Source organism: Rana temporaria, chromosome 3 (assembly GCF_905171775.1).
Source record: "Rana temporaria chromosome 3, aRanTem1.1, whole genome shotgun sequence".
NCBI lineage: Eukaryota > Metazoa > Chordata > Amphibia > Anura > Ranidae > Rana > Rana temporaria.
In genome coordinates, this window is record NC_053491.1 from 460937117 (window position 1) to 460957176 (window position 20060).

General features: G+C 46.5%; 24 non-coding genes across 24 annotated transcripts; all 24 read left to right on the plus strand.

Annotated features, from left to right (window-relative positions):
* Positions 1–52: 52 nt before the first annotated feature.
* TRNAS-GCU lies at positions 53–134 on the plus strand. Its single transcript has one exon. It is a non-coding gene; the product is annotated as a tRNA-Ser (tRNA).
* Positions 135–386: 252 nt separating this feature from the next.
* TRNAT-AGU lies at positions 387–460 on the plus strand. The gene has a single exon. It is a non-coding gene; the product is annotated as a tRNA-Thr (tRNA).
* Positions 461–606: 146 nt separating this feature from the next.
* Positions 607–680, plus strand: TRNAT-AGU. Its single transcript has one exon. It is a non-coding gene; the product is annotated as a tRNA-Thr (tRNA).
* Positions 681–1152: 472 nt separating this feature from the next.
* TRNAS-GCU lies at positions 1153–1234 on the plus strand. The gene has a single exon. It is a non-coding gene; the product is annotated as a tRNA-Ser (tRNA).
* A 252-nt stretch (positions 1235–1486) lies between these two features.
* TRNAT-AGU lies at positions 1487–1560 on the plus strand. Its single transcript has one exon. It is a non-coding gene; the product is annotated as a tRNA-Thr (tRNA).
* A 146-nt stretch (positions 1561–1706) lies between these two features.
* Positions 1707–1780, plus strand: TRNAT-AGU. The gene has a single exon. It is a non-coding gene; the product is annotated as a tRNA-Thr (tRNA).
* Positions 1781–2252: 472 nt separating this feature from the next.
* TRNAS-GCU lies at positions 2253–2334 on the plus strand. The gene has a single exon. It is a non-coding gene; the product is annotated as a tRNA-Ser (tRNA).
* A 252-nt stretch (positions 2335–2586) lies between these two features.
* Positions 2587–2660, plus strand: TRNAT-AGU. The gene has a single exon. It is a non-coding gene; the product is annotated as a tRNA-Thr (tRNA).
* Positions 2661–2805: 145 nt separating this feature from the next.
* On the plus strand, positions 2806–2879 carry TRNAT-AGU. Its single transcript has one exon. It is a non-coding gene; the product is annotated as a tRNA-Thr (tRNA).
* A 472-nt stretch (positions 2880–3351) lies between these two features.
* On the plus strand, positions 3352–3433 carry TRNAS-GCU. Its single transcript has one exon. It is a non-coding gene; the product is annotated as a tRNA-Ser (tRNA).
* Positions 3434–3685: 252 nt separating this feature from the next.
* On the plus strand, positions 3686–3759 carry TRNAT-AGU. Its single transcript has one exon. It is a non-coding gene; the product is annotated as a tRNA-Thr (tRNA).
* A 145-nt stretch (positions 3760–3904) lies between these two features.
* Positions 3905–3978, plus strand: TRNAT-AGU. The gene has a single exon. It is a non-coding gene; the product is annotated as a tRNA-Thr (tRNA).
* A 472-nt stretch (positions 3979–4450) lies between these two features.
* On the plus strand, positions 4451–4532 carry TRNAS-GCU. The gene has a single exon. It is a non-coding gene; the product is annotated as a tRNA-Ser (tRNA).
* A 252-nt stretch (positions 4533–4784) lies between these two features.
* Positions 4785–4858, plus strand: TRNAT-AGU. Its single transcript has one exon. It is a non-coding gene; the product is annotated as a tRNA-Thr (tRNA).
* A 146-nt stretch (positions 4859–5004) lies between these two features.
* Positions 5005–5078, plus strand: TRNAT-AGU. Its single transcript has one exon. It is a non-coding gene; the product is annotated as a tRNA-Thr (tRNA).
* Positions 5079–5550: 472 nt separating this feature from the next.
* TRNAS-GCU lies at positions 5551–5632 on the plus strand. The gene has a single exon. It is a non-coding gene; the product is annotated as a tRNA-Ser (tRNA).
* A 252-nt stretch (positions 5633–5884) lies between these two features.
* Positions 5885–5958, plus strand: TRNAT-AGU. The gene has a single exon. It is a non-coding gene; the product is annotated as a tRNA-Thr (tRNA).
* Positions 5959–6104: 146 nt separating this feature from the next.
* TRNAT-AGU lies at positions 6105–6178 on the plus strand. Its single transcript has one exon. It is a non-coding gene; the product is annotated as a tRNA-Thr (tRNA).
* Positions 6179–6650: 472 nt separating this feature from the next.
* TRNAS-GCU lies at positions 6651–6732 on the plus strand. The gene has a single exon. It is a non-coding gene; the product is annotated as a tRNA-Ser (tRNA).
* Positions 6733–6984: 252 nt separating this feature from the next.
* On the plus strand, positions 6985–7058 carry TRNAT-AGU. Its single transcript has one exon. It is a non-coding gene; the product is annotated as a tRNA-Thr (tRNA).
* A 142-nt stretch (positions 7059–7200) lies between these two features.
* TRNAT-AGU lies at positions 7201–7274 on the plus strand. Its single transcript has one exon. It is a non-coding gene; the product is annotated as a tRNA-Thr (tRNA).
* A 472-nt stretch (positions 7275–7746) lies between these two features.
* TRNAS-GCU lies at positions 7747–7828 on the plus strand. The gene has a single exon. It is a non-coding gene; the product is annotated as a tRNA-Ser (tRNA).
* A 252-nt stretch (positions 7829–8080) lies between these two features.
* On the plus strand, positions 8081–8154 carry TRNAT-AGU. Its single transcript has one exon. It is a non-coding gene; the product is annotated as a tRNA-Thr (tRNA).
* Positions 8155–8300: 146 nt separating this feature from the next.
* TRNAT-AGU lies at positions 8301–8374 on the plus strand. Its single transcript has one exon. It is a non-coding gene; the product is annotated as a tRNA-Thr (tRNA).
* The last annotated feature ends 11686 nt before the right edge of the window (positions 8375–20060 follow it).

Below are 20060 nucleotides of genomic sequence, written 5' to 3' on the forward strand. Positions count from 1 at the left end.
CCTTTCTCAAACACCACAGAAAAGAAACTGCAGAAGGGCGGAGAGCACAGGTGACGAGGTGGCCGAGTGGTTAAGGCGATGGACTGCTAATCCATTGTGCTCTGCACGCATGGGTTCGAATCCCATTCTCGTCGGTAGTTTAGTTGGCGTTCGATGTAAACGTGCTGGACGTGAAGCATCTCGCGACCCCATGGCCTTATGCACACAGAAAAAAGGCACAGTCATCCTAGACGCAGACAATCTACCTCCATCCTGTGCCACCCCCCATAAAATACAGCTCATCTTGAGCCCTGTCCACTTTTCATATCTGCACCTAGCACCCCTCCCCACTGCTGCTCTCACCTTTGCACTTGATCGGGTGGCCTGGGCCTTTGATCCCCACGTGAGGTGCTGTGGCTTAGTTGGTCAAAGCGCCTGTCTAGTAAACAGGAGATCCTGAGTTCAAATCTCAGCAGTGCCTAACGTGGAGTCTTTCCATTTAGAAAGTTTTCAGTATTGCGCAAGCTTAACGTCTCCCAAGCGTGGTAGGTCTCCAACCCACGCAAGAAATTGCCCCCCCCCCCAAGATTTGAAGAAAACTCTCACAAAGGGCCTGGTCCCCAGCGAGGCGCTGTGGCTTAGTTGGTCAAAGCGCCTGTCTAGTAAACAGGAGATCCTGAGTTCAAATCTCAGCAGTGCCTGCCGTGGAGTCCTTCCATTTATAACGTTTTTGGTCTTGCCCAAGCCCAATGTCACCCCCGAGCCTCCCAAGCGTGGCAGATTTCCAACCCAGCGCTGGACTCACGGAAAAACCCTGCCACCAAAGATTTGAAAAATTCTCCCTGTACATACCAGCCCATTGGGCTAAAGATCGGCCCTGGATGCCCTCTCAATGGAGGGGACTTGGTCTTTGGAGGGAGCACGCCTCACCATCAACATTCTGGAGCGCAGAACAATTCAGGCGTCCCTTCAAAGTTGGATACCTCTTCTTCTGTGAGAACCGCAGATGGGAATCCAGTCAGAAGGAAGCAGATTGTCCCAGGAGGACGTGGTGCTCAGACCTGCTCAGACTCCTGCCAGACTCTCCGTGTGCCCTTCCAGTTTGTCGCCATCTAGCTAGGCCTTTCTCAAACACCACAGAAAAGAAACTGCAGAAGGGCGGAGAGCACAGGTGACGAGGTGGCCGAGTGGTTAAGGCGATGGACTGCTAATCCATTGTGCTCTGCACGCATGGGTTCGAATCCCATTCTCGTCGGTAGTTTAGTTGGCGTTCGATGTAAACGTGCTGGACGTGAAGCATCTCGCGACCCCATGGCCTTATGCACACAGAAAAAAGGCACAGTCATCCTAGACGCAGACAATCTACCTCCATCCTGTGCCACCCCCCATAAAATACAGCTCATCTTGAGCCCTGTCCACTTTTCATATCTGCACCTAGCACCCCTCCCCACTGCTGCTCTCACCTTTGCACTTGATCGGGTGGCCTGGGCCTTTGATCCCCACGTGAGGTGCTGTGGCTTAGTTGGTCAAAGCGCCTGTCTAGTAAACAGGAGATCCTGAGTTCAAATCTCAGCAGTGCCTAACGTGGAGTCTTTCCATTTAGAAAGTTTTCAGTACTGCGCAAGCTTAACGTCTCCCAAGCGTGGTAGGTCTCCAACCCACGCAAGAAATTGCCCCCCCCCCCAAGATTTGAAGAAAACTCTCACAAAGGGCCTGGTCCCCAGCGAGGCGCTGTGGCTTAGTTGGTCAAAGCGCCTGTCTAGTAAACAGGAGATCCTGAGTTCAAATCTCAGCAGTGCCTGCCGTGGAGTCCTTCCATTTATAACGTTTTTGGTCTTGCCCAAGCCCAATGTCACCCCCGAGCCTCCCAAGCGTGGCAGATTTCCAACCCAGCGCTGGACTCACGGAAAAACCCTGCCACCAAAGATTTGAAAAATTCTCCCTGTACATACCAGCCCATTGGGCTAAAGATCGGCCCTGGATGCCCTCTCAATGGAGGGGACTTGGTCTTTGGAGGGAGCACGCCTCACCATCAACATTCTGGAGCGCAGAACAATTCAGGCGTCCCTTCAAAGTTGGATACCTCTTCTTCTGTGAGAACCGCAGATGGGAATCCAGTCAGAAGGAAGCAGATTGTCCCAGGAGGACGTGGTGCTCAGACCTGCTCAGACTCCTGCCAGACTCTCCGTGTGCCCTTCCAGTTTGTCGCCATCTAGCTAGGCCTTTCTCAAACACCACAGAAAAGAAACTGCAGAAGGGCGGAGAGCACAGGTGACGAGGTGGCCGAGTGGTTAAGGCGATGGACTGCTAATCCATTGTGCTCTGCACGCATGGGTTCGAATCCCATTCTCGTCGGTAGTTTAGTTGGCGTTCGATGTAAACGTGCTGGACGTGAAGCATCTCGCGACCCCATGGCCTTATGCACACAGAAAAAAGGCACAGTCATCCTAGACGCAGACAATCTACCTCCATCCTGTGCCACCCCCCATAAAATACAGCTCATCTTGAGCCCTGTCCACTTTTCATATCTGCACCTAGCACCCCTCCCCACTGCTGCTCTCACCTTTGCACTTGATCGGGTGGCCTGGGCCTTTGATCCCCACGTGAGGTGCTGTGGCTTAGTTGGTCAAAGCGCCTGTCTAGTAAACAGGAGATCCTGAGTTCAAATCTCAGCAGTGCCTAACGTGGAGTCTTTCCATTTAGAAAGTTTTCAGTACTGCGCAAGCTTAACGTCTCCCAAGCGTGGTAGGTCTCCAACCCACGCAAGAAATTGCCCCCCCCCCAAGATTTGAAGAAAACTCTCACAAAGGGCCTGGTCCCCAGCGAGGCGCTGTGGCTTAGTTGGTCAAAGCGCCTGTCTAGTAAACAGGAGATCCTGAGTTCAAATCTCAGCAGTGCCTGCCGTGGAGTCCTTCCATTTATAACGTTTTTGGTCTTGCCCAAGCCCAATGTCACCCCCGAGCCTCCCAAGCGTGGCAGATTTCCAACCCAGCGCTGGACTCACGGAAAAACCCTGCCACCAAAGATTTGAAAAATTCTCCCTGTACATACCAGCCCATTGGGCTAAAGATCGGCCCTGGATGCCCTCTCAATGGAGGGGACTTGGTCTTTGGAGGGAGCACGCCTCACCATCAACATTCTGGAGCGCAGAACAATTCAGGCGTCCCTTCAAAGTTGGATACCTCTTCTTCTGTGAGAACCGCAGATGGGAATCCAGTCAGAAGGAAGCAGATTGTCCCAGGAGGACGTGGTGCTCAGACCTGCTCAGACTCCTGCCAGACTCTCCGTGTGCCCTTCCAGTTTGTCGCCATCTAGCTAGGCCTTTCTCAAACACCACAGAAAAGAAACTGCAGAAGGGCGGAGAGCACAGGTGACGAGGTGGCCGAGTGGTTAAGGCGATGGACTGCTAATCCATTGTGCTCTGCACGCATGGGTTCGAATCCCATTCTCGTCGGTAGTTTAGTTGGCGTTCGATGTAAACGTGCTGGACGTGAAGCATGTCGCGACCCCATGGCCTTATGCACACAGAAAAAAGGCACAGTCATCCTAGACGCAGACAATCTACCTCCATCCTGTGCCACCCCCCATAAAATACAGCTCATCTTGAGCCCTGTCCACTTTTCATATCTGCACCTAGCACCCCTCCCCACTGCTGCTCTCACCTTTGCACTTGATCGGGTGGCCCGGGCCTTTGATCCCCACGTGAGGTGCTGTGGCTTAGTTGGTCAAAGCGCCTGTCTAGTAAACAGGAGATCCTGAGTTCAAATCTCAGCAGTGCCTGCCGTGGAGTCCTTCCATTTATAAAGTTTTCAGTACTGCGCAAGCTTAACGTCTCCCAAGCGTGGTAGGTCTCCAACCCACGCAAGAAATTGCCCCCCCCCCAAGATTTGAAGAAAACTCTCACAAAGGGCCTGGTCCCCAGCGAGGCGCTGTGGCTTAGTTGGTCAAAGCGCCTGTCTAGTAAACAGGAGATCCTGAGTTCAAATCTCAGCAGTGCCTGCCGTGGAGTCCTTCCATTTATAACGTTTTTGGTCTTGCCCAAGCCCAATGTCACCCCCGAGCCTCCCAAGCGTGGCAGATTTCCAACCCAGCGCTGGACTCACGGAAAAACCCTGCCACCAAAGATTTGAAAAATTCTCCCTGTACATACCAGCCCATTGGGCTAAAGATCGGCCCTGGATGCCCTCTCAATGGAGGGGACTTGGTCTTTGGAGGGAGCACGCCTCACCATCAACATTCTGGAGCGCAGAACAATTCAGGCGTCCCTTCAAAGTTGGATACCTCTTCTTCTGTGAGAACCGCAGATGGGAATCCAGTCAGAAGGAAGCAGATTGTCCCAGGAGGACGTGGTGCTCAGACCTGCTCAGACTCCTGCCAGACTCTCCGTGTGCCCTTCCAGTTTGTCGCCATCTAGCTAGGCCTTTCTCAAACACCACAGAAAAGAAACTGCAGAAGGGCGGAGAGCACAGGTGACGAGGTGGCCGAGTGGTTAAGGCGATGGACTGCTAATCCATTGTGCTCTGCACGCATGGGTTCGAATCCCATTCTCGTCGGTAGTTTAGTTGGCGTTCGATGTAAACGTGCTGGACGTGAAGCATCTCGCGACCCCATGGCCTTATGCACACAGAAAAAAGGCACAGTCATCCTAGACGCAGACAATCTACCTCCATCCTGTGCCACCCCCCATAAAATACAGCTCATCTTGAGCCCTGTCCACTTTTCATATCTGCACCTAGCACCCCTCCCCACTGCTGCTCTCACCTTTGCACTTGATCGGGTGGCCTGGGCCTTTGATCCCCACGTGAGGTGCTGTGGCTTAGTTGGTCAAAGCGCCTGTCTAGTAAACAGGAGATCCTGAGTTCAAATCTCAGCAGTGCCTAACGTGGAGTCTTTCCATTTAGAAAGTTTTCAGTACTGCGCAAGCTTAACGTCTCCCAAGCGTGGTAGGTCTCCAACCCACGCAAGAAATTGCCCCCCCCCCCAAGATTTGAAGAAAACTCTCACAAAGGGCCTGGTCCCCAGCGAGGCGCTGTGGCTTAGTTGGTCAAAGCGCCTGTCTAGTAAACAGGAGATCCTGAGTTCAAATCTCAGCAGTGCCTGCCGTGGAGTCCTTCCATTTATAACGTTTTTGGTCTTGCCCAAGCCCAATGTCACCCCCGAGCCTCCCAAGCGTGGCAGATTTCCAACCCAGCGCTGGACTCACGGAAAAACCCTGCCACCAAAGATTTGAAAAATTCTCCCTGTACATACCAGCCCATTGGGCTAAAGATCGGCCCTGGATGCCCTCTCAATGGAGGGGACTTGGTCTTTGGAGGGAGCACGCCTCACCATCAACATTCTGGAGCGCAGAACAATTCAGGCGTCCCTTCAAAGTTGGATACCTCTTCTTCTGTGAGAACCGCAGATGGGAATCCAGTCAGAAGGAAGCAGATTGTCCCAGGAGGACGTGGTGCTCAGACCTGCTCAGACTCCTGCCAGACTCTCCGTGTGCCCTTCCAGTTTGTCGCCATCTAGCTAGGCCTTTCTCAAACACCACAGAAAAGAAACTGCAGAAGGGCGGAGAGCACAGGTGACGAGGTGGCCGAGTGGTTAAGGCGATGGACTGCTAATCCATTGTGCTCTGCACGCATGGGTTCGAATCCCATTCTCGTCGGTAGTTTAGTTGGCGTTCGATGTAAACGTGCTGGACGTGAAGCATCTCGCGACCCCATGGCCTTATGCACACAGAAAAAAGGCACAGTCATCCTAGACGCAGACAATCTACCTCCATCCTGTGCCACCCCCCATAAAATACAGCTCATCTTGAGCCCTGTCCACTTTTCATATCTGCACCTAGCACCCCTCCCCACTGCTGCTCTCACCTTTGCACTTGATCGGGTGGCCTGGGCCTTTGATCCCCACGTGAGGTGCTGTGGCTTAGTTGGTCAAAGCGCCTGTCTAGTAAACAGGAGATCCTGAGTTCAAATCTCAGCAGTGCCTAACGTGGAGTCTTTCCATTTAGAAAGTTTTCAGTACTGCGCAAGCTTAACGTCTCCCAAGCGTGGTAGGTCTCCAACCCACGCAAGAAATTGCCCCCCCCCCCAAGATTTGAAGAAAACTCTCACAAAGGGCCTGGTCCCCAGCGAGGCGCTGTGGCTTAGTTGGTCAAAGCGCCTGTCTAGTAAACAGGAGATCCTGAGTTCAAATCTCAGCAGTGCCTGCCGTGGAGTCCTTCCATTTATAACGTTTTTGGTCTTGCCCAAGCCCAATGTCACCCCCGAGCCTCCCAAGCGTGGCAGATTTCCAACCCAGCGCTGGACTCACGGAAAAACCCTGCCACCAAAGATTTGAAAAATTCTCCCTGTACATACCAGCCCATTGGGCTAAAGATCGGCCCTGGATGCCCTCTCAATGGAGGGGACTTGGTCTTTGGAGGGAGCACGCCTCACCATCAACATTCTGGAGCGCAGAACAATTCAGGCGTCCCTTCAAAGTTGGATACCTCTTCTTCTGTGAGAACCGCAGATGGGAATCCAGTCAGAAGGAAGCAGATTGTCCCAGGAGGACGTGGTGCTCAGACCTGCTCAGACTCCTGCCAGACTCTCCGTGTGCCCTTCCAGTTTGTCGCCATCTAGCTAGGCCTTTCTCAAACACCACAGAAAAGAAACTGCAGAAGGGCGGAGAGCACAGGTGACGAGGTGGCCGAGTGGTTAAGGCGATGGACTGCTAATCCATTGTGCTCTGCACGCATGGGTTCGAATCCCATTCTCGTCGGTAGTTTAGTTGGCGTTCGATGTAAACGTGCTGGACGTGAAGCATCTCGCGACCCCATGGCCTTATGCACACAGAAAAAAGGCACAGTCATCCTAGACGCAGACAATCTACCTCCATCCTGTGCCACCCCCCATAAAATACAGCTCATCTTGAGCCCTGTCCACTTTTCATATCTGCACCTAGCACCCCTCCCCACTGCTGCTCTCACCTTTGCACTTGATCGGGTGGCCTGGGCCTTTGATCCCCACGTGAGGTGCTGTGGCTTAGTTGGTCAAAGCGCCTGTCTAGTAAACAGGAGATCCTGAGTTCAAATCTCAGCAGTGCCTAACGTGGAGTCTTTCCATTTAGAAAGTTTTCAGTATTGCGCAAGCTTAACGTCTCCCAAGCGTGGTAGGTCTCCAACCCACGCAAGAAATTGCCCCCCCAAGATTTGAAGAAAACTCTCACAAAGGGCCTGGCCCCCAGCGAGGCGCTGTGGCTTAGTTGGTCAAAGCGCCTGTCTAGTAAACAGGAGATCCTGAGTTCAAATCTCAGCAGTGCCTGCCGTGGAGTCCTTCCATTTATAACGTTTTTGGTCTTGCCCAAGCCCAATGTCACCCCCGAGCCTCCCAAGCGTGGCAGATTTCCAACCCAGCGCTGGACTCACGGAAAAACCCTGCCACCAAAGATTTGAAAAATTCTCCCTGTACATACCAGCCCATTGGGCTAAAGATCGGCCCTGGATGCCCTCTCAATGGAGGGGACTTGGTCTTTGGAGGGAGCACGCCTCACCATCAACATTCTGGAGCGCAGAACAATTCAGGCGTCCCTTCAAAGTTGGATACCTCTTCTTCTGTGAGAACCGCAGATGGGAATCCAGTCAGAAGGAAGCAGATTGTCCCAGGAGGACGTGGTGCTCAGACCTGCTCAGACTCCTGCCAGACTCTCCCTGTGCCCTTCCAGTTTGTCGCCATCTAGCTAGGCTTTTCTCAAACACCACAGAAAAGAAACTGCAGATGGGCGGAGAGCACAGGTGACGAGGTGGCCGAGTGGTTAAGGCGATGGACTGCTAATCCATTGTGCTCTGCACGCATGGGTTCGAATCCCATTCTCGTCGGTAGTTTAGTTGGCGTTCGATGTAAACGTGCTGGACGTGAAGCATCTCGCGACCCCATGGCCTTATGCACACAGAAAAAAGGCACAGTCATCCTAGACGCAGACAATCTACCTCCATCCTGTGCCACCCCCCATAAAATACAGCTCATCTTGAGCCCTGTCCACTTTTCATATCTGCACCTAGCACCCCTCCCCACTGCTGCTCTCACCTTTGCACTTGATCGGGTGGCCTGGGCCTTTGATCCCCACGTGAGGTGCTGTGGCTTAGTTGGTCAAAGCGCCTGTCTAGTAAACAGGAGATCCTGAGTTCAAATCTCAGCAGTGCCTAACGTGGAGTCTTTCCATTTAGAAAGTTTTCAGTACTGCGCAAGCTTAACGTCTCCCAAGCGTGGTAGGTCTCCAACCCACGCAAGAAATTGCCCCCCCCCCCAAGATTTGAAGAAAACTCTCACAAAGGGCCTGGTCCCCAGCGAGGCGCTGTGGCTTAGTTGGTCAAAGCGCCTGTCTAGTAAACAGGAGATCCTGAGTTCAAATCTCAGCAGTGCCTGCCGTGGAGTCCTTCCATTTATAACGTTTTTGGTCTTGCCCAAGCCCAATGTCACCCCCGAGCCTCCCAAGCGTGGCAGATTTCCAACCCAGCGCTGGACTCACGGAAAAACCCTGCCACCAAAGATTTGAAAAATTCTCCCTGTACATACCAGCCCATTGGGCTAAAGATCGGCCCTGGATGCCCTCTCAATGGAGGGGACTTGGTCTTTGGAGGGAGCACGCCTCACCATCAACATTCTGGAGCGCAGAACAATTCAGGCGTCCCTTCAAAGTTGGATACCTCTTCTTCTGTGAGAACCCATCAACATTCTTCGAAGCCCATCCTTTTCATAAGAAATAGAAGTTTTTTTTTAATGAAATTGCTGACCAAGCCATTCCAATGTGATTTTTGCTCATCTATAGCAGATTTACTGTTTCACCTGTTTTTCTTTCAAACTCTGCTTTAACAATGCTCCTTAGGTCATATCCCTGCATGCACTGCTTGCTGCATTGCATAACAAAGTGTGTTGGGGCATGGTCACCACTCTGGACCACACCTACCCCATTACTATACAGCCTCTTTTATTGTTTTTTACTAACCACCTTCTGTGCAATCTGATTGTACAATCGCCTTTAAATCTACCATCAGCTATTTAGTTTAAGGGCCTACATGATTTGTTACAAATTGAACTGATTGTTTAGGTGGGTCCTCATATTTCTTCATTGTTGTAAATCTAAAGGAAATTATACAGTATACAGTAACCATTTTTTTTTTAAATGAAATCCGGGGACAACTTGTTTTTTATTGGCTGCAAATGGTAGTTTATTTTATAAACATAATTTCCTCAAATTACATATGCAGTGTATGTGGTATGTGTTCATGGAATGATTGTAAAATATATACGTTATTTCTCACATCTCGTCCATGATATTAAAAAATATACTTCTTAGATCTTTTGGGGATATGACTACCAACTTGAAGGGAGGGGTTGGATGGCAAAATTGAAATCCAATATGGGCAAGGGTGGCTCGACACAATTTTTTGGGGGGTGGTGCTATAGGTAATAGTGAGGATGCTAATGCGGCGCGCAAAGCGCGCCGCAGCTCCCGCACTTGTGTGGGCGTGGCCTAAAAGTGGGTGTGGTCAGCAATTGGGCGGGGGCAGCAGAAGGAGTTTTTTTCATGTCGTACATTTGTGATCAGTATGTCCTGCCCTCTGTATAGCAAATAAAAGCCAAAGAATATAGCACAACCCTACACCTTTGTATAATTGTAAAAATAGACTTAAAAGTGCAATGGTAAAACCTATAAATGAATATCCAGTGCAAATCAAACAACGTAGTGCAATATAGTAGGGCTGGGGAAATTAAAGATTAATTCCTTGATTCATCTTTAATTTTTTTGATCAATCAAAATTCTTTTGATCGATCAAAATTCTTGACGTCACCGGACAGCCTGGACAGTGAGAGTTACCCTGCTGGATGCGAGCAAACTGCACCCATTGGATTGAGGTACCTTTGCATCTGTGGAGCAGGAGGATGCATCAGGCTACATCAGGGGAAGGGGGCAAAAATAACCATTGTTTTCCTGTCCTAAGCAGTTTTGTGCAGACAATTATTTTTGTATCGACAACATCTGTTCCGTGCGAAAGACTGTTCGGTTCTTCAGGGTATATTGTCAAAAAAATGCGATCATGTCTGTGACGGAATTAAAATATCACCGTCAAGCATTCCCTTCTTCCCATAAAAGCAAATCACCCCAATATTCCACGAGGAGGAATATTCCTGGGATCGCCCAATAAGCCACACATGAGTCAGAGCTTACTGCTGGAACAAGACACTTTAATGGCAGCATGCTGAGCAAACTGCACCCATTGGATTGAGGTACCTTTGCATTTGTGGAGCAGGAGGATGCATCAGGCTCCATCAGGGGAAGGGGGCAAAAATAACCATTGTTTTCCTGTCCTAAGCAGTTTTGTGCAGACAATTATTTTTGTATCGACAACATCTGTTCCGTGCGAAAGACTGTTCGGTTCTTCAGGGTATATTGTCAAAAAAATGCGATCGTGTCTGTGACGGAATTAAAATATCCCCGTCAAGCATTCCCTTCTTCCCATAAAAGCAAATCACCCCAATATTCCACGAGGAGGAATATTCCTGGGATCGCCCAATAAGCCACACATGAGTCAGAGCTTACTGCTGGAACAAGACACTTTAATGGCAGCATGCTGCTGGTATATATGCAATTTACAAGCTAAATCCTCAATCAAGGAACAATGAAATCTCCACCCCCTTTCCACACACAGTGGGGGCTCTCATACAGATTATAGGCAGATACTTCGGCGCCAACTCTGAAGACACATTTCTTTAGATAATGACATCAGTGAAGGTAATTACTAGTTGTAACAGAATACGTTATCTAGACAGCTTGGCCCCGCATATAGAAGAGTTAATTACCACAATGAAGCAATCAGAATAATTAACATGAGCCCCTTATCTAATCACAGTAAACAGTAAACACAGGTCTCCTTCACACACACAATAGATCAATTACCCTTTCAAATAGGGAGCTGGCTGAGGAAGGGACATTAAGATTTCAACACAGGAATGAGTCATACCTGAAATCAACCGGTTACCTCTAAGACACACACAATTACTAGCAGGGAGAATTACACTGAAGCATATCCTTCACAATGTCTGCTTCCAGAAAATTTAAACACTCTGGTATGTATGCGTGATGCCTACTTGCCTACTATAAAGTGACTGACAGTCAATATACTAGATACATTTTAAAATTAAAGTTAAACTAACTTTCTACATTTTTCTTAAAGTTTAATAAGAAAAAATTACTTACGTCAGTGCTACAGTTTGAATTTAAAACGTATTTGTGTGAACTGTGAAGTTAAGTCATGGCTTGTGGAAACTAACTAGTGTCGGGTGATTGTATATAGTGTATACCACATTTACCACTGACTAATGCAGAGTTGCAATGCAAGGAGATCAGCTAAAAATAGTTGAATCTGTATGTGCGTTATAATTAATCGAAATTAGTCGATTAATCGATTTAAAAAAAATCTATTAATTGAACACGAAAATGTTCATCAGTAACAGCCCTACAATATAGTAGTGATGGTTTCACCTGCTCTCCAAAAATATTTTGAGAAATTGCAGGGCTTCAATATACAAAAAATGGTAAAACCTTCTACATACAAATATATTAACAGAGATGCAAATCAACCTGTGTATTAGAACATAGCAGTGATGGTGTCACCCTTTCTGCAAAAAGTAATAAATATTGCAGAGCTGAAATGTGCAAATAGTAATGAAACACCCTATATATAATAATAATAAAATGTACAATCGGTGTACATATTTTAGATTTTATTATTATTATTATTATATATAGGGGGTTTTGCCACTCTTTGCACATTGCAGTTCTGCAATATTTCTTACCTTTTGCAGAGAGGTTGACACCATCACTGCTATGTTTCAATACACTGGTTAATTTGCATCTCTGTTATTATTATTATTGTATGTAGGGGGAAAAAAAGCGGGGATGGGGAAGTGGCACTTTTAATGAAGCACATGTGAACAATGAGAATACTTGCCTCTAACATATTCATATGTATGTGTGTGTATACATGAATTGTATTGGAGATTTTATATGCACTGTAATTACTATTATGTACCTTGTTATTGACATATTCAATTTTTTATATATATTATAATCTTTTAATAGTATCTATGTGCTTCATTTAAAGTCCCACTTCCCCGCTTTTTTATTAGATAGGGATGGAGGCACTGGGCTTTACCAGGTCTTTGCCACATTCAAAGTCCCAAATTGTTTCTCTTTTATAAATTGTATGTAGGGGGTTTCACCATTTTTTGCACATTGAAGCTCTGCAATCTCTCAAAATATTTTTGCAGAAGGGGTGACACCCTCACTGCAATATTGTTATACATTGGTTGATTTGCATTGGATATTCATTTATGGGTATTAACCATTGCACTTATATGTCCATGTGTACAATTTTATAGATGAAGTGTAGGGCAGCGCTGCATTTTTCTCTTATTTCTTTTGAGAATTTTTAAGTGCATTATAGTTGTTTTACTTAATTTGCTATGTTCTCTGTATACTGGTAACCACTGGCCCTGTATATTGGTGGTCAGTGTGCCCCTGTATGCTGGTGGTCATTGTGCCCCTGTATGCTTGTGTTACGTGCAGGGTGCAGGAGGATGCTATGTGCAGGTTACAGGGTTCAGAAGGATGCTACATCAGTAGGGTATTCAGGTTTTGTGCTGCCCTAGGCCTGACGAAACTTGTGCACCACCTAATTTAAATATGACCCACCCCTTCCTGTTAATGTCACACCCCTTTCTGTTTAACACCCGCCCTAAAAATTTCAAGTTGGGACACTAGTTCTGAGGGCCTGGAGGGGGGGGCAATGGATTCCCTTAATTTGCATAGATTTCCTCTCACTTCCTGTTTGACTATGGGGCAGGAAGTGAAGGGAAATCTCTGCAATGGGACAGGGATGGTAAAAAATTAACTGACAGGGGTTATAACCCTCCCTTAACCCTATCCAAAATGAAAAAAAGTGTTGCCTATAGTTCTACTTTAAGCAAAAATTTCGGATAGTTTTATGGAGAGGACTAAGAAGATATAACAATGCCAATGATGCAGCAGAAAACATATAGCACAGTGAGGAAGGTTTGTGGTTCAGGATGATAGGACAGTCAAAAGCAGTGCCCCCCTCTTTCCATGCTGTCCCCCCTGCAAAGTGCTGCCCTAGGCCTGGGCCTTGATAGCCTAGGCCAGGATACAGCATTGTGCTACATGCATTGTGCAGGGTTCAGGAGGATGCTATGTGCAGGGTGCAGGGTTCAGGAGGATGCTACATGCAGTGTGCACAGTTCAGGAGGATGCTATGTGCAGGGTGCAGGGCAACCTGCACCCTGTTCAGGAGGATGCTACATGCAGTGTTCAGGATTCAGAAGGATGCTATGTACAGAGTGCAGGGCTCAGGAAGGTGCTATGTACAGAGTGCAGGACTCAGGAAGATGCTATGTACAGGTGCAGAGTTCATAAGTGTGCTACATGGAGTACACAGTTGCAAATTGCCAGATTCCCTTGAATAAATTGCATGACATGTGGTAAAGTGTGTACAGTTTCTACTACACTTGGTGGTATACACAGTATACAATACAGTGCAGCTTTTGTGCACTTTCTAATACACTTCAGGCGGTGTACACAGTATCTAATATAGGGTGTACAGTTTCTACTACGCTTCTGGTGGTGTACACAGTATACAATACAGTGCATCCATTGTATACTTTCTAATACACTTCAGGCACGTTCCTGCACCCACCAAGAGTAACTGTGAGGGCTTACAGTGTTCTGGTACCACCAACACCACCAAAGGCCCAATTTTCTGCATAGTATATAGGGCAGGCAGTGTAGTATATATACGGCTGTTCAAAGTATATAGTGCCTGGGGGACCACCACGCCATTTTTTTAAAAATCTGAGTGCGGGGTTCCCCTTAATATCCATACCGGACCTGATGGGTATAGTGTAGCATGACCGCACAATTGTCATTTAAAGTGTGACAGTGCTAAAAGCTGAAAATTGGCCTGGGCAGAAAGGGGGGGGGGAGTTTACTGTATTGAAGTAGTAAAGTGAACCGTTCTTGCATTCTTTCCAAAATGTAAAAGTTTTATGATTAATTTATCTTGACAAAACTGGTTTGTTTAAACAAGACTACCTGGAGTCAAACTGGTTCTGCAACAGTAAAAAAGACACAATGTAAAAGGCGTGCACTTTATCACAAATAGGTTATAAAGGATTGATTACCTGATTGTATAGCAACACGTTTATAGTGAATCCCACTACAAGGTGGAAGATTGTCATTTGGAAGCCTCATTTTAATAGGATTGGCTCTCCTGTTCTCTACTGTTACTTACCCTATAGGGTAAAGCCTAGTACACGCACTAAATATATTCTTGCTGGAGAAACAACGCTTGAGAGGAGATATGATAGCTATTTACAAATATCTCAATGGTGCTCCCAGCATAGGAAAAAAACATTTTAGTCTCAAGGAGTGTAAGAGGACACGGGGCCACACAATAGGATTGGAGGAGAAGCTGTTTAACCTTAACTAGTTAAGCTCCGGGAAGGATTTTCCCACTTAATGACCAGGCCATTTGTTTCCATACAGCACTGCGTCACTTTAACTGACAATTGCACAGTTGTGCAACATTGTACCCAAACAAAATTATGTATTTTTTCCCACAAATAGAGCTTACTTCTTTTGCACTATAAATGTAGCGCCTGGCTACTTTTATAGCAGGTGCTGCTGTAAATGTCAGAGAGTTTGTTGCCTCTGACCATGTTTATTTGGCTAAATTTAGGGCCTCTGCTTCAGCTCTGGCTGTACTGTGTGTCCATGGTCATTGTCTGGGGAACCTCACACCTCCAGACGGCAGGTGGCAGCAGTGGGGTCAAGGTCGTGTGGATGCTTCTCCTCGGCAGCCAATCAGGAGGGTTGGTCACCTCGCTGTGCATGCCGGGGAGAGGTATTTAGGGGGCAGACACCATCAGTTCGGGGTCGTCTTTGCCGCCATCCGCCTGGGCAGTCGTCCCACTGCCCCCATGTGTGGCCCTCCTGGCCGGGGGGTGTGTGTTAGAGTGTTCCTGGCTCCGGGACCATCTTGGTCCGGAGCAAATGATCTACCTTGTAGGCCTGGTGGGTAGACTGGGTCTGCAATTTACAAGTGGTCCTGTGCTATGCGCACCGAGGGAGGAAGCCGACCGATGAAGAACCTGTCTTGGTGAATACTGAGCACGAGGCTGGTATCTCAGGAGAGGCATGTTGCTTCATCGAAGGACACATCGTTTCTGAGAGCCTGAATGATGGTCGCCTATCAGTCCCGAAGGAGATCCGGGTGCTAAATCCAGTTTGAGAAGGATTTCGAACTGAGAATATCTCCACCCTTTGGGAAAGTCTGTGGCAGAGACTTTGCTAAAGCTCCAAGTGACACCCTGGCTGCTAGGCTTTGAGAGAGGCCTATCCAGGTGGACTATACCCACTCTGGCTAGAGTGGTGACGAAAGATGTCGTTGGAAGCAGGATTGTTTCCGGAAATGAGTTACACCTGAATCCGCCATTTTCCATTTCTTCTATCTCTTCACCTATTACTATTTTTACCATTTTACCCCATTGGATAATAAAGCACAGAAAAGACTTCGACAGTGTGGACATTATCTTTATTACAGCTCTCATCCAGTACCCTAGACGGCGGAAAAATAGAGGTAACATGTCACCCAAATTAAACCAGCAGCGCCTTCGGGGGTAGTGCTACATAAACAAAAAAAGACCGACAATTATATAGATATTTTTTCTTTTTGCTATAATAAATATCCAAAAAAAAAGTAAAAAAAAATGTCTTCATCAGTTTAGGACAATACATATTCTTCTACACACTTTTGGTAAAAAAAATCACAATAAGCATATATTGATTGGTTTGCGCAAAAGTTTTAGTGTCTACAAAATAGGGGATATATTTATGGCATTTTTATTATAATTTTTTTTTACTAGTAATGGCGGTGATCAGCGATATTTAGTGGGACTGCGAAATTGTGGTGGACAGATACTTTTGACACTTTTTTGGGACCAATGAAATTTATACAGAGACCAGTGCTATGAAAATGCACTGATCACTGTATAAATGACACTGGCAGAGAAGGGGTTAACACTAGGGAGCGATCAATGGGTTAAATGCTCCCTGGGAGGTGTTTCTAACTGTGTGGGGAGGAAACTGACTGGGAGTAGAAAGAGATCGCTGTTCCTAATCACTAGGAAGAGACAATTACTCTGTACTCAGACAGAACAGGGATCTGTTTGTTTACATTGATAGATCCCCATTCTGGCTCTGTGTGGAGCGATCACGAGTGGTCGGCAGACATTGCGGCCGCCGGCCAAGCACATCAGCTTCCCTGTTGTGCAGCGGGTGTGCACGGGACCGACATACAGCTAGGGCGATTTGCGTGATCGACCCGACTTGCCGCAATATAATGACCGCGGCTGGTTGGCAAGTGGTTAAACTGCGCAGGGGGTTCATCACTGTCAGGGTAATAAGGATGTGGAACTCTCTTCCACAATTGGTGATGGCTGCGGGGAGTATGGATATTTTTAAGAGACTCTTGAATGCACATTTAAAGATCACAACATACAGGGATATGGGAAATAATTATAAACGCTGACACATGTACACCTACACAAGTTGAACTGGATGGACTACTGTCTTTATTCAACATTACTTACTATGTAACAATTATTATTATTATTTTTTGCTAAACCCAGCGGGCTGAACGGAAAAAAAAAATGAAGAGCTTGGGAGTTTCCGCTGTACTAACTGTGCAATGTTAGTGAATGAATGAATGAATGAAAAATTTATATAGCGCGGCACATGCGAACTGAATCGCTTCTGGGCGCTAGTTGTTAGTGTCTCATGCCTTTCAGAAAAGCAGGGTTTTGATCTGCCTTCTGAAAGACAGGTGGTTTTGCTCCAACCGAATGCTGGTTGGCAAAGCATTCCAAAGCCTGGGGCCCTGGAAAGCAAACCTTCTTTCTCCTTTGGACTTGTATTTGGTTTTAGGAACCTTGACCAGATTTTGGTCGGTGGATCGCAGAATGCGGTTGCAATTGTGCGTTTTGATCTTGTCGCAAAGATATCGAGGAGCCTTCCCATGGATGCACTTATGTGTCAGGCAGAGTGCTTTGAATGCAATTCTGTCTTTCACTGGCAACCAGTGAAGGGATCTCAGCGAAGGTGAGATTGATTCCCAAGATTTTTTCCCAGTCACAAGTCTAGCGGCCGTATTCTGTACGACTTGAAGACGAGCGATTTGGTACTTGGGGAGCCCGAGGTAAAGGGCATTTGCATAGTCCAGTCTGGAATTCACGATTGTTCCCACCACGACTGCTATGTCTTCTTTGGGAATAAATGGAATAAGTCTGCGTAGAAGGCGCATCAAATGGTGCGTCCCGCTGACTACTGACCCTATTTGTGCGTCCATTGTCATGAAGGTGTCAAACGTGACTCCTAGACTTTTGACTTTGGAGCTAGGGGAGATGGTCTGACCCAGGATGGGCGAAGGTGTCCAGTTAGTTGTCGGTTGTCTCTTCCGACTGGCATTGAACATAAAGAGTTCTGTTTTAGCGCTATTGAGTTTGAGATAACTCTTAGTCATCCAGTTTTCTATTGAAGAGAGACAATTCTCTAATCTGAGATGATGATCCTTTTTTTGGCAGATGCGAAAGTACAACTGCGTGTCGTCTGCATACGAGTGATAGAGTAGTTCTTGGCTACTGATAATATCAAAGAGAGGACGAAGATAGATATTAAACAGCACCGGTGATAGGGGGGATCCTTGGGGGACCCCACATGGCACCGCGCGTTTTTCTGACGTGAAAGATCCCAGTTTCACTGTTTGTGAACGGTTTCCGAGAAAAGAGGAGAACCATGGTAAGGCATCTTCTGAGACTCCGGCGACTTCTGTTAGTCGTCTCAGTAGCAATTTATGGTCTACTGTGTCAAAGGCTGCGCTTAGGTCCAGCAGAACCAGGAGACACGATTCTCCTTCGTCTGCGGCCTCGAGCGCATCATCCCATATTTTCAGTAAGGCCGTTTCTGTCCCGTGTCCGGGACGGAACCCGGATTGAAATGGATCGAGTAGGTTGTGGGTATCCAGATGCTGTTGCAGCTGATTTACCACCACTTTCTCCATTATCTTGGACAGAGCATTTAGACCTGTTATGGGACGGCGGTGAGTTGGGTCCATAGGATCCAAATTAGGTTTTTTCAAGATCGGCAGGATTGTGCCCTCTTTCAGCAGGGAAGGCACTATGCCTTCCTTAAATGACTGATTTATAAGCTGTGTGATCGGAGGCGCCAGGATGTCGGCACATTCCTTCAGTAGCTTGGTGGGAATGATGTCATTGGGTGCTGTGCTGTTGCGCAGCGCACCAATGAATTTTTTTGTGGTATCAATGGAGATGGGTTCCAAAGTGAACTTAGTTGATTGTAGAGGCGTTCCGTCGGTGTTTTGATTGAAGAGGGGGCTGAGTGGAGTATTGTTTTGCCGAATACTTACCCGAATTTTTTCAATTTTGTTGATGAAGAAATCCGATAGATACAGCAATATCCCTCACTGAGCTATTGTGTTCTGACAAACCGGTCAGTGCTCTCAGCCAATGCCGGATGCCGTTCGATAGACCTTTTTTGGTCACACCCTTTCAGCAGAAGTTCGGCTTTTGCTAGGGTGGCTGTTTCTATTGATCCGGACGATGCCATCCGCGTGTATGGCCCTTTACATTCCTTTATTTATTCATTGTCTCTCTTACACTTATAGTCAGCCTTTATCTTAATAAAACTCAATCATTGTCAACTCAACCAGTGCACTAAAAATAGTGTTAAAAGAAAATGTATAACATAGTGTAAAAAGAAAACCCAAATGTGTATTCTAAAAATAGCGCCAATTGTGAAAATACGAAAACTAAATTAATATTTACATACATTTATTAATATAAAAATATAAATGATATACTCATATTAATATCTACTTATATAAACATAATTATTTAGAAATATAAAATATATTAAAGTGGTTGTAAAGTTTTTTTTTTATCTTAATGCATTCTATGCATTATATATATTTGCACACACACCATAGTTTATATATATATATTAAAATTAATCAGCCAGTGTACTCTGTGCAGTCGCAGAGGAATCAGTTTCAGAGTTGTTATTATGCATCAGGTGACACCGTATTCCACCCCGCTGACGAAGTCCCATAGGACGTAACGCATACGGGAGGAGGAGCCACGTTCTGCTGACGTCACTCGCTCTAATCCGACCGAACCGTTGTACCATGGATAGCTGCTCTGTGGCTGTATACGAGATGATGGAGTTTGTAAATTTTATTCAATAAATACCGCTTTCAAGCAACTTTTTATGGAGAGCGCTTAGATTGTGTGTTTATGTTTCATGCCATCGGGAAAACGAATATCATCTAAAGGTGTCCAGACTGGTTACCATCTGCCTTTGCCTCCCCGGTGTGTGTGTTGGAAAACCGCTTGTTTGACTTTTCTGTGAAGACAGAGGTCAATTCTTTGAGGTGAGAAAAGCACTACTATTACTGGTGGTGGTGGGCTTTATCTCTCACAAGGAGTCTGGTGGAGTCAGATGCAATTGTAATGAGATAATCAATGTTATTCACTTGACCCGTCAGTGGTCATAAACTTTTAGCAGATTGGTGTATGGTACCACCCTGCCTTGTAATGCTGGGAATGCGCACATTCAAATTATGATTAGGAGTAGGCTAGAAATTATTGGAAATGGAATATATGAGTTACAATTTTGACTATAGATACACTTTAATTATCAGGTGTGGCTATGTGTGTGATTTGCATTTGATTGTGCCTGATTGATTGCATATAAAGTATGTATCGGTTTAGATCTGCCAATGAATAAAGCTCTTGAAATTGAAGAACTGTGTGCTAGTGAGCCTTTCCTTCATTCTGTCTAAAATGTAATTGTTCCACTTGCTACCTTTTATCTACTAAAAGCCTCCTCTATGCCCTGTGTTAGATTACATTCACTTTGACTTGTGGGATTTAAGGTCTTGAAATGGAGCATAAACCCCT